The sequence below is a fragment of the Tupaia chinensis genome, unplaced genomic scaffold (assembly GCF_000334495.1).
Source record: "Tupaia chinensis unplaced genomic scaffold, TupChi_1.0 Scaffold000695_1, whole genome shotgun sequence".
Lineage (NCBI taxonomy): Eukaryota > Metazoa > Chordata > Mammalia > Scandentia > Tupaiidae > Tupaia > Tupaia belangeri.
Genome location: NW_006160218.1, coordinates 2,986,260 through 2,994,843, shown reverse-complemented (window position 1 = coordinate 2,994,843; position 8,584 = coordinate 2,986,260).

Genomic DNA, 8,584 nt, shown 5'->3' with positions numbered 1-8,584 from the left:
GCCAGGGGAAAGGCTCCCACCTGAAGGCCCGGCTGACCCCGATGAGGCATGAAGAGGTTCCTCTGGAACTCTTAACACATGTTGACATCTGCGGGAATCTGCAAATCCGTGAACAGCACCGTGTCCTGGAATTCATCTTGTAAATGAATTAGATACAAGTTTGTAAGGGGACAACAGCTCCAGCGACGTGGGCATAATGAGAAGAACACAGCGATAAACACACAGCAGTGGAGCTTAGCTGTGGAGGCTGGGCAAACCTCTCTGACCCCACACACATACAGCTTTCTGAGCAAACCACTTTTTCTTGGAAATTGATTCAAACATGTCCTATGGTGACTCAGAAAGGAAAGCAGCAATTGTAAAAAAAATTCCCTAGCGCAGAAGTCTAGTCAACTCTCTTCTTGAAATTATTTGTATTCACAATATGACCTTATAGGGAAAAAATAAACTTTTCTCTTAGCAACATTGACAAGCAAAACTCTATCATAGCAAAATCACCTTTTTATGTACTATTTAGCTGTCTGAGCCTTGCACTGGTAGTAAAGAAATTTGAAAATACTCATATATTTATTTTAATGTGTTTTAGGAATTACGTAACAAATGAACCACATCTCTGATGTCATAGGTATCATCAATGGGGCAGGACTTAATTTTTAAAATGAGTTGATTTAAAGAAATATAAAGTAAGCAGAGAGGATTAGAGAAGCCACATGAAATAATTTGTACCATAAAAATAACCATAAAATAATAAACATGCTGGTCTTTTCCAGCCCAGCATTGTAATCAGTAGAGACTGCAAAAGAGCAGCCACAACCAGAGGAGTACCTTGAGGAAGACGTGGAAGGAAGAGAAAGCAGCTGATCTCTGCTAGCAGGTGGTAAACCAGAGCGTCCTTGGTAGGCAGGCCTGGGCTGGGAAGGTTCCTGTGTGAATTGTGTGCTGGGCGTTTGCTTTTCAACAGTTTGAACAGTTGACGTGTTACTATTTCCCCAAAAATATTTAAGACCATACTGTCCCTATTATAGAGTCACAAAGTTATAACAAATATTTCCAAAGTTACCTTTAGAATTCAGTTTTTTGAAATTTTGAAAGTTGTTTATTAACAGGTGAGAACTGTGGAGCATGAGCAAACATTTTTTTTTGTATGTAAAGTAAATGTTGGAAAATGCAAAAATAATTCATTTTATTTTTTTAAAAAGTGTAAGGTAAGAAACTACATAGGTGGGTTGATACAATACACATTGAAGTATATGATTACTTGTTTTCCTAAGTATAAGTAACCGCATAGCGAAAAAGCTCGACACACAGTGGTGAGACAGTGCTCCGCCATTCGGTCTTGCTCAGGCTGCAGGCTCTGTAAGCAGTGCTGGCCTGAACGCACGGGTGCTGCCTGGGGAACTAGGAGGAAATAAGTCTTTGGGGGAAAACGAATTTTGATTCAAGATCTGACTCTGCCCCTTGTTTTGACTTTTGATTCGAGGAGACTGCGTAATGCTCTTGCGATGGACAGTTTCTTTGTTTGAGGTTCATACTATTTCAAAGTCCCTAGCAAACGCTTGGCCTAGAGAAAGCTTTAGAAGAAATTCTGTCACCACTGGTGCACATGTTAAAATAGGGCCAGTTATTTTCCCTCTCTGTATTAAGAAACAAATGATACGACATTCCGAAGTCTGATGGAGTGATAGCAGAGGAAGAGGACAGATAGGGAATCGAACCATTTGGGCTTTATGCGCAGTGTCAAAGATTCCCACAGGCTAGATGTGCAGCTTAGCCATTAATTCATTCTCTGAGAGCCCAATATTTTTAAAAATCCCCACTCTTTTAAGAGTACAGAAGTGTACCTACGACAGAATGTAGATATATACAAGCTGATGTTTACAAGACTGTCACACACATGTGGCCGTATGTATAGCTCGGGGCAGAGAATATGAGAAAGCAAAGGAGAGAGTGAGGAAAAGAAGGGCATTATTGGGGCCAGCAGGTGGCATGGTAGTTAAGGCCCTGGACTCCTACATTCCTGACTGTGGTGCAATTCCCAGACCTGATGGCTTGAAACTCATACTGGATGGTTCAATTCCCAGACCTGATGCCTTGAAACTCATACTGGGCATGTGTGTGTGTGTGTGTGTGTGTGTGTGCCCAAAATGCCGAGAGGAAAGTGAAGGAGAGGGGATTGGGTGTAGCCATCTCTTCTGGGGGATGATTTCCTCTCACTCTCTCTCTCTGGTGAGCACACATACGCTCTGGCAAAAACTTTAAAAAAAAAAAAGGCAGTATAGGCAGACAAGGGATTTAGAGACAGAGATGTTTTGATTTGATTTCCAGCCACTGTAACTGAGGAAACTTAGGTTTCCTTATCTGTAAAATGGATTCGGTACAACTGTATCGCGGGAGTTCTTGATTTATCTTTCTATTATCTGAGTGTCAGTTAGCTGCATGGAGTAAGAGGTCGATGAATATCCGTAACATTGCAGCTGTGTCCGTCATGGGCAGCCTTCCGCTGCGATTTAGTGAAGCACGGATGGTTTTAGGGGATGGAGGAGCCGTGGAGCGCCCGGGAAAGCGAGCACGTAGTCATCAGAGAGATTTCTGAGGGCTTCTGCTAGACACCCTGGCAGACGGAGGTCACCTTCTCTGGGAGCAGGGCTGTGTGTCAGACACACAACCTTGACAGCTGGAAGATGGGAGGGAGACTCCCTGCTTGTGGTCCGCTTGGCCAAGAGTGGACACTTGGCCCAGGCCACTTCAATGTGGAACCTAGAATTTGGTAAAAGACAGAATAGGAGAAAACTGATTCTGTGTGACATTTCGTGCTAGAGGGAGAGCCTGCTGCCAGGTATTCTGGGGTGATGAGCTGTCCCTGTTTGCCTGGGACTGATGGGTTCCCCAGATCCTTGGACTCTTACTGCTAAAACTAGGGTAACCCTAGGTACAGTAGAGTGGGTGGTCATCCTAGGTGCTCCCCTGGTCACTGCCCTGGTCAAAGGTTGATTGCTCAGACTTTTCTGGGGTTCCCACTCCTCTATTCTTTCAATAAACTGGAGTTTTAAGCTTAATCTATCCAGAATGAAACCAAAAGAATCTTAGAAACAAAAACATCAAGGTGCTATATCCAGAAAATCCTGGGAAAAAAAAAAAAGAAGAAAACATTAATATAAAATAGAAACCAAGGGGACCAGCAGGTGGCATGGTGGTTAAGGTACTGGGCATTCCCACATGGCTGATGGTGTTCAAGTCCTGGATCTGGTGGCTTGCTTTCCACTTTCTCTCTATTTCTCTCTCTGTCTCTCTCTCTCTGGTCAAATTAAAATAAATGAATGAATAAATAAAAATGAATAGTTTAAAAAAAATAGAAACCAAAACAGTTAACTCAAGCTATTAACCTTGAAATTTTTTATTGCCTCTAATATTTGTGTTAAAAAACCTGCTGCTTAGTTGAGCTTGCAAAATGGATGCCTTTTCTAATGCTTCTTAATATTGGGTGAATTATGTTAGTAAATTGAGAAGGATTATCTGCTTACCCTGTTAGGAAAATTGACTCATTACTTCTCTTACAGAAAGGGATGAGGTTGCCTTTGCCTCAGAAGCAGTTTACCCTGAAGTCACGGTGATGAATCAGGAATTCGAGCAGGCTGTGTCTCCAGTGAATTGCACTGTCAGAGACTGTTAATGGAACCAACTGGAGGCTTGCTCACGGCCTTCTCAAGCGTTAGCATGCCTCAGACTCGCTTTGAGAGTGGGTCAAACATTTAGTCTCCTGGGTCTTCTCCTGGGCTTTCTGATGCGCTAGGCATAGGGCAGGTCCCTGACTCAACAATAAATAAATTCCTTCCTTCCTACATAAAGTGTGATCAGCACAGCACCCCCTGGGATCCTTCGAGAAAGGAAAACCTCAGGCCCCTTCCTAGACATTCCAGGTACCCCGCCCTGGAGATCGGGAGGCATTGATCTGAGGACCACCCTGAGGAAGTGTGTTTTGGCATCTTCTGGGCCAACATCAACAACAACGTTTATGAACACGATTTACGGTGTAGGCATTATTCCACGGCTTTCATTCAGTGCATGCCTCTCACCACCCTCCGAGGTCATTGTGTCCTAGGGAGGGGACAGTGGCTGCACACATTGACAATCGCCAAGTTCAAGGGCAGGGAGGTTGGGCATGCACGGCAGAAGTTAGACTTTGGGTCTGGGTGCTCGGCCGCCCTGTGCTACTGCTTCCCTGGCGAAGGAGTTTTCCTTGCTGGCCTGGGATGGGCTCCACATTCAGTTGGCAATTTAGGGAGGACATCCTCCCCTGAAAATCGGGAACTGTAAGGCAGCGTTTATTGCGTTACTGAGAAAGAACACCAGATCTGCTTGCTGTGGGGTTTTATGGCCTTGGCTCTCTCCCCTGTGACATGGGGGTGATAGGTACCCACCTTCTGTTGCTCATACGAGGCTTGAATGAGCTCCTGAGGCTGAGGGCTGAGCACGGGACTAGCATGGAGGGCTCCAGGGAGTCTCAGGTGGTGGATAGGGTGAGGACTTCAGTCTAGGAAGCCTGGCTGGCACCCTCAGTTCTCCTAATCACTTGGTCCTCTGTAAAGATGTCACCAAAGTGTGACTCAGTTTCCTCACCTGTAAGATGAACGGATAAAACCCGCCTTCTAGGATCACTGGAGGAATTACATGAGATTATGGGCTGTGGGCACCCAACCATCTACCTAGTCCGCATGGAGGGGTCAGTAAATGGCTACTCTATTTCATATACTCATTCATATCCTGAATTTTAAGCCATTATTTTCTTCCAGATAAGAATGAAGTCTCAGAGCAGCAGTTGGCATAATGGCTATATTGCTGTGTTGGCGTCCACCCCGGGGCTTGGCTGTAGCTGAGTCATGATCCAGGGGCTGATGGTGATAAAGAGAAATAGGAAGAGAAGGAGGAAACCCTTCATCTTGAGAGGACCGGGGAATCAGAAAGAATGAGGCGGAGAGACAGAGTAACAGTGGACACAGGTAGCCTGAGCCTAAGTAGCCCAAGCAACTTGTGCCGCCAGACCAACTGGGCGTCTTTATTTATGGTACAAGGAGACACTACACATGTATGTTTCATGACAGTTCATGGATTCATTGCTAGGTTACAGACAATAAGAAGCAGGTAACAAGTCTGTAAGGGCTTAGACATACTGGGCCAGGTGTACCCTTGGCGATAATCCTATCAAGAGGAAGTCCTACTGTCTTCTTTTCTAATGGAGAGAAGCCTAGCTGCAGGTGTGGGAAGGAAGATAGGGCTAAAGAATCTCCCCATAAGGCGGGCACCACCATGCCCAGAGAAGACTAAAGAACCTCTCCATAAGGTGGGCACCACCACGCCCAGAGAAGGCTAAAGAACCTCTCCATAAGGCAGGCATCACCACACCCAGAGAAGGCTAAAGAATCTCACAGATGCAGAGCAGGGATTGGACTTTGCTAATTTGGGGTCAAAATGTCTCTTGACTTCTATCAGTTGTGTCTGTTGGAACGCCCAAGCAATTTCCACCCTTTGCTCTGCCTGCAGTGAGGGTCAAGGAAAGGACAAGTTGCAAGGTTCTGCCAAACCCCAAAGGTTCAGGTGGTGCTTGCTCAGAGCAGGTCCCCACACCTCACTCAGGGCCCCTCCATAAATGTGTCCCTACATCACTGGACTCCCATGTAGTCGAGTGCTGTTCAAGTCCCAGACCTCGTGGCTTAAACTCTTGCCAGGAGCGTGTGCGTGCGTGCCTAAGATCCTGAGAGGAGAATGGAGGAGAAGGGATTGCTGTATGGCCATCCCCCCGGGGGTGATTTCTTGCTTTCTGACTCTGTTTCTGTCTTTCTGGTGAGCACACACACACCTTATAGCAAAAACCTCTCAAAAAAAAGAAAAAAAAAGAACAAAGTCTCACCCTGGAAGGAATCTTAGCTATGGTAAATCTTACTGCCCTCCCTCACTCCCTCACTCCCAGGTCTGTACAGTCTGTCGGGACTACCGACTCACAGATTGCTATGAGATGTGTCTTTGTTTCCTAAACACAGGAGTCTGTGGTTCTAAAAATGACTGCCATGAGGCAGTGGAAAATGAGGTACCAGTACCTAGAGGTTGTCTATACTCCAGGGTACCGCCCCATGGCTCATCTACTGGAAGGCATTTTCCTTGGCGAATAATCGCATATCCAGAATGAAACAGATTTATGACTATGAGTGAAAAGAAAAACCAAAGTGTGTATTCCCTTCATGAAGGGGTCTAGACCTCCCTTTACATTGTGAACTTTCATGGCATTCGCAATTTGGAAAGGCTTTTTGCAAGAAGGATTTCTTTTTAAAGATAGCAAGAACTGGAGCTTTTGTTGCATGCTCCGCCTTCTTTGAAGAAAGATGTCCACAACTGGCCGCATGATAGCAGTAATGGCGACCAGGATGGGGCCAGCATGGCTGTCGTGGCAGTGGTCACAGTAGAAGTCACTGGTTTGTTTTGTGCAGGGTGCTCCCGGTATTCGTCAAGACCACCCTAGGAGGGAAGTGTTATCTCCACTCAGGTGAAGTCACCCCAGAACACGTAGTTAGTAAGTGTGGATGAGAACCCAGGCAGTGTGATAAGGGTCCACACTCCAGCCACTAGGTAGTGTCAACTGTGCATAGGAAAGGACCAAGCTTTCCAGAAATTTCTAACTGCTCCTCTCCAGGATTCTTTCTGTTGAGCAGCTTCTGACCTCTGACCTGCATGAGTGTAAGGAATCTTAGCTGATGCCAGGTAATGATTATGGAGTTTGAAAGATAAGAGTTCCAGGCCAGCAGGTGGATGGTGGTTAAGGCTCTGCGGGAACATCGCCAACTCTGTGGCGGGAGTGGGATCCCAGACCCAGTATCTTCAAAAGCATGCTTGGCGTGTGTACGTGAGTGCCCAGAACCCCGAGAGGAGAATGGAGAAGGGACTGTGGTACGGCCATTCCTTCTGGAGGGTGATTTCTCACTTTCCCTGCCTCTGTGTCTCTCTCTATCTCTGGCAAGGGTGCACGCCCCATGGCAAAAAAAAAAAAAAGAATTAATAATGTAGTGGTATAATTTGTTAGTGCTCTTCTATTTTTTTTTCTTTTAAAATCTAAGTTTTGGAATTCTCTGGTATTTCCTCCATGTATTGACAGACGTTGCCCTTTGAACCTCAGTGCCAGTGACGAAAGTCAAGCACTTAAGTGAGGCAACGTCTCCTTGCAGGTTCTGGAGAGTTAGGTAGGAGGACCTGTTATTTTGTCTGTTTGTTTCTCCATGTACTGACAGTCACTGTTGCCCTTTGAACCTCAGTGCCAGTGACGAAAGTCAAGCACTTAAGTGAAGCAACGTCTCCTTGCAGGTTCTGGAGAGTTAGGTAGGAGGACCTGTTATTTTGTCTGTTTGTTTCTGTATTTAACTATCAAAATATCAAACTCTTATTTCAAGAGCTTAGTTTGTGTAAGGAGTGACTTTCTTTTAATGAGTGAGAATCCCCGCTCTCCTCACTGTCCAGATGCCCCGAGAATTGTCTTTCCAGTTTGCTTTTTGTTCAGTACTCACTTGACCCGAAGCCTGAAAATAGTCAGAAAGTCTGTTGGGTACATTGTTCACAGGACAGATGTCTTCACAATATTTTCTCACTGTCTTTTTGTGAAAATTACTGAGACCACCTTCAGGTTTTCTTGATGACTGTTACCACACACTGATGTATTTGATAAGGCTTGTGACTGTGCAGCGCGACTTCATCAAGGAAGGTTTTATTTGTCATTGCTGACAAAGAAAATCATTTTTAAGTTATCTACAGAAACAGCAATAACCACTAACTTTTCTGTAGCATGTTACAGCTCGGAGTCGATTCACGTTTTTAATTTATTAACTTTGCAAAAGTTTTTAAAATCTTTGATGAATAAGCGAAATCAGTGACCAAGAGATTAAGGAACATAGGCAATTAGTTGGTGAGTCCAGATGTCAAAACAGGTCTTCTGAGTTCCGTCTCCTTTCCCTTCGCCGTGGAGACAGACTCGTCGGCATTCGAATATTTTCTGGGAGAGTACTGTGCCACGTGGATGTTGGAGTCTGTGGTCTTGTTTTACAAATGGCATAAACCACTGCTTCTTTCCACTGCGACTTCACCTTATGCTGCTGTTATTCTCAGGCCCAAAATGCCAGGTGGAAAAACGATCTTACTGCTCATTACTCAGCAATGGCAACGACAGGATGAAGACTCACTGCAGGTTAAAAAGAACCACTTTGCTGTTACCACGGTTCTAAGAAAATGTCCTCACTTCCTGTGACCAGGACGTTGAGTTTTTAATAGCCAAACGTATTTCGAGTATTCTTTTCCATGAAAGAGACCTCTCTCTTATGGCCTTGATCCTTTCACTATGATGTCAGTGTTGCTTTTTTCTGATAAATGATTATTATTTATACATCCAATCTCTATACACCATTTAGATTGTAGAGGGAATTTACCTATCAGGAAAGACACCTCAGACCAGTCCAGTTGAGAATGGTGTACATGTCATCATCAACAGGTAATAAACCATTTGTGTCCCACAAATATTTTACCTGTTTTTTTCTTACTAATTTCCTTCCCT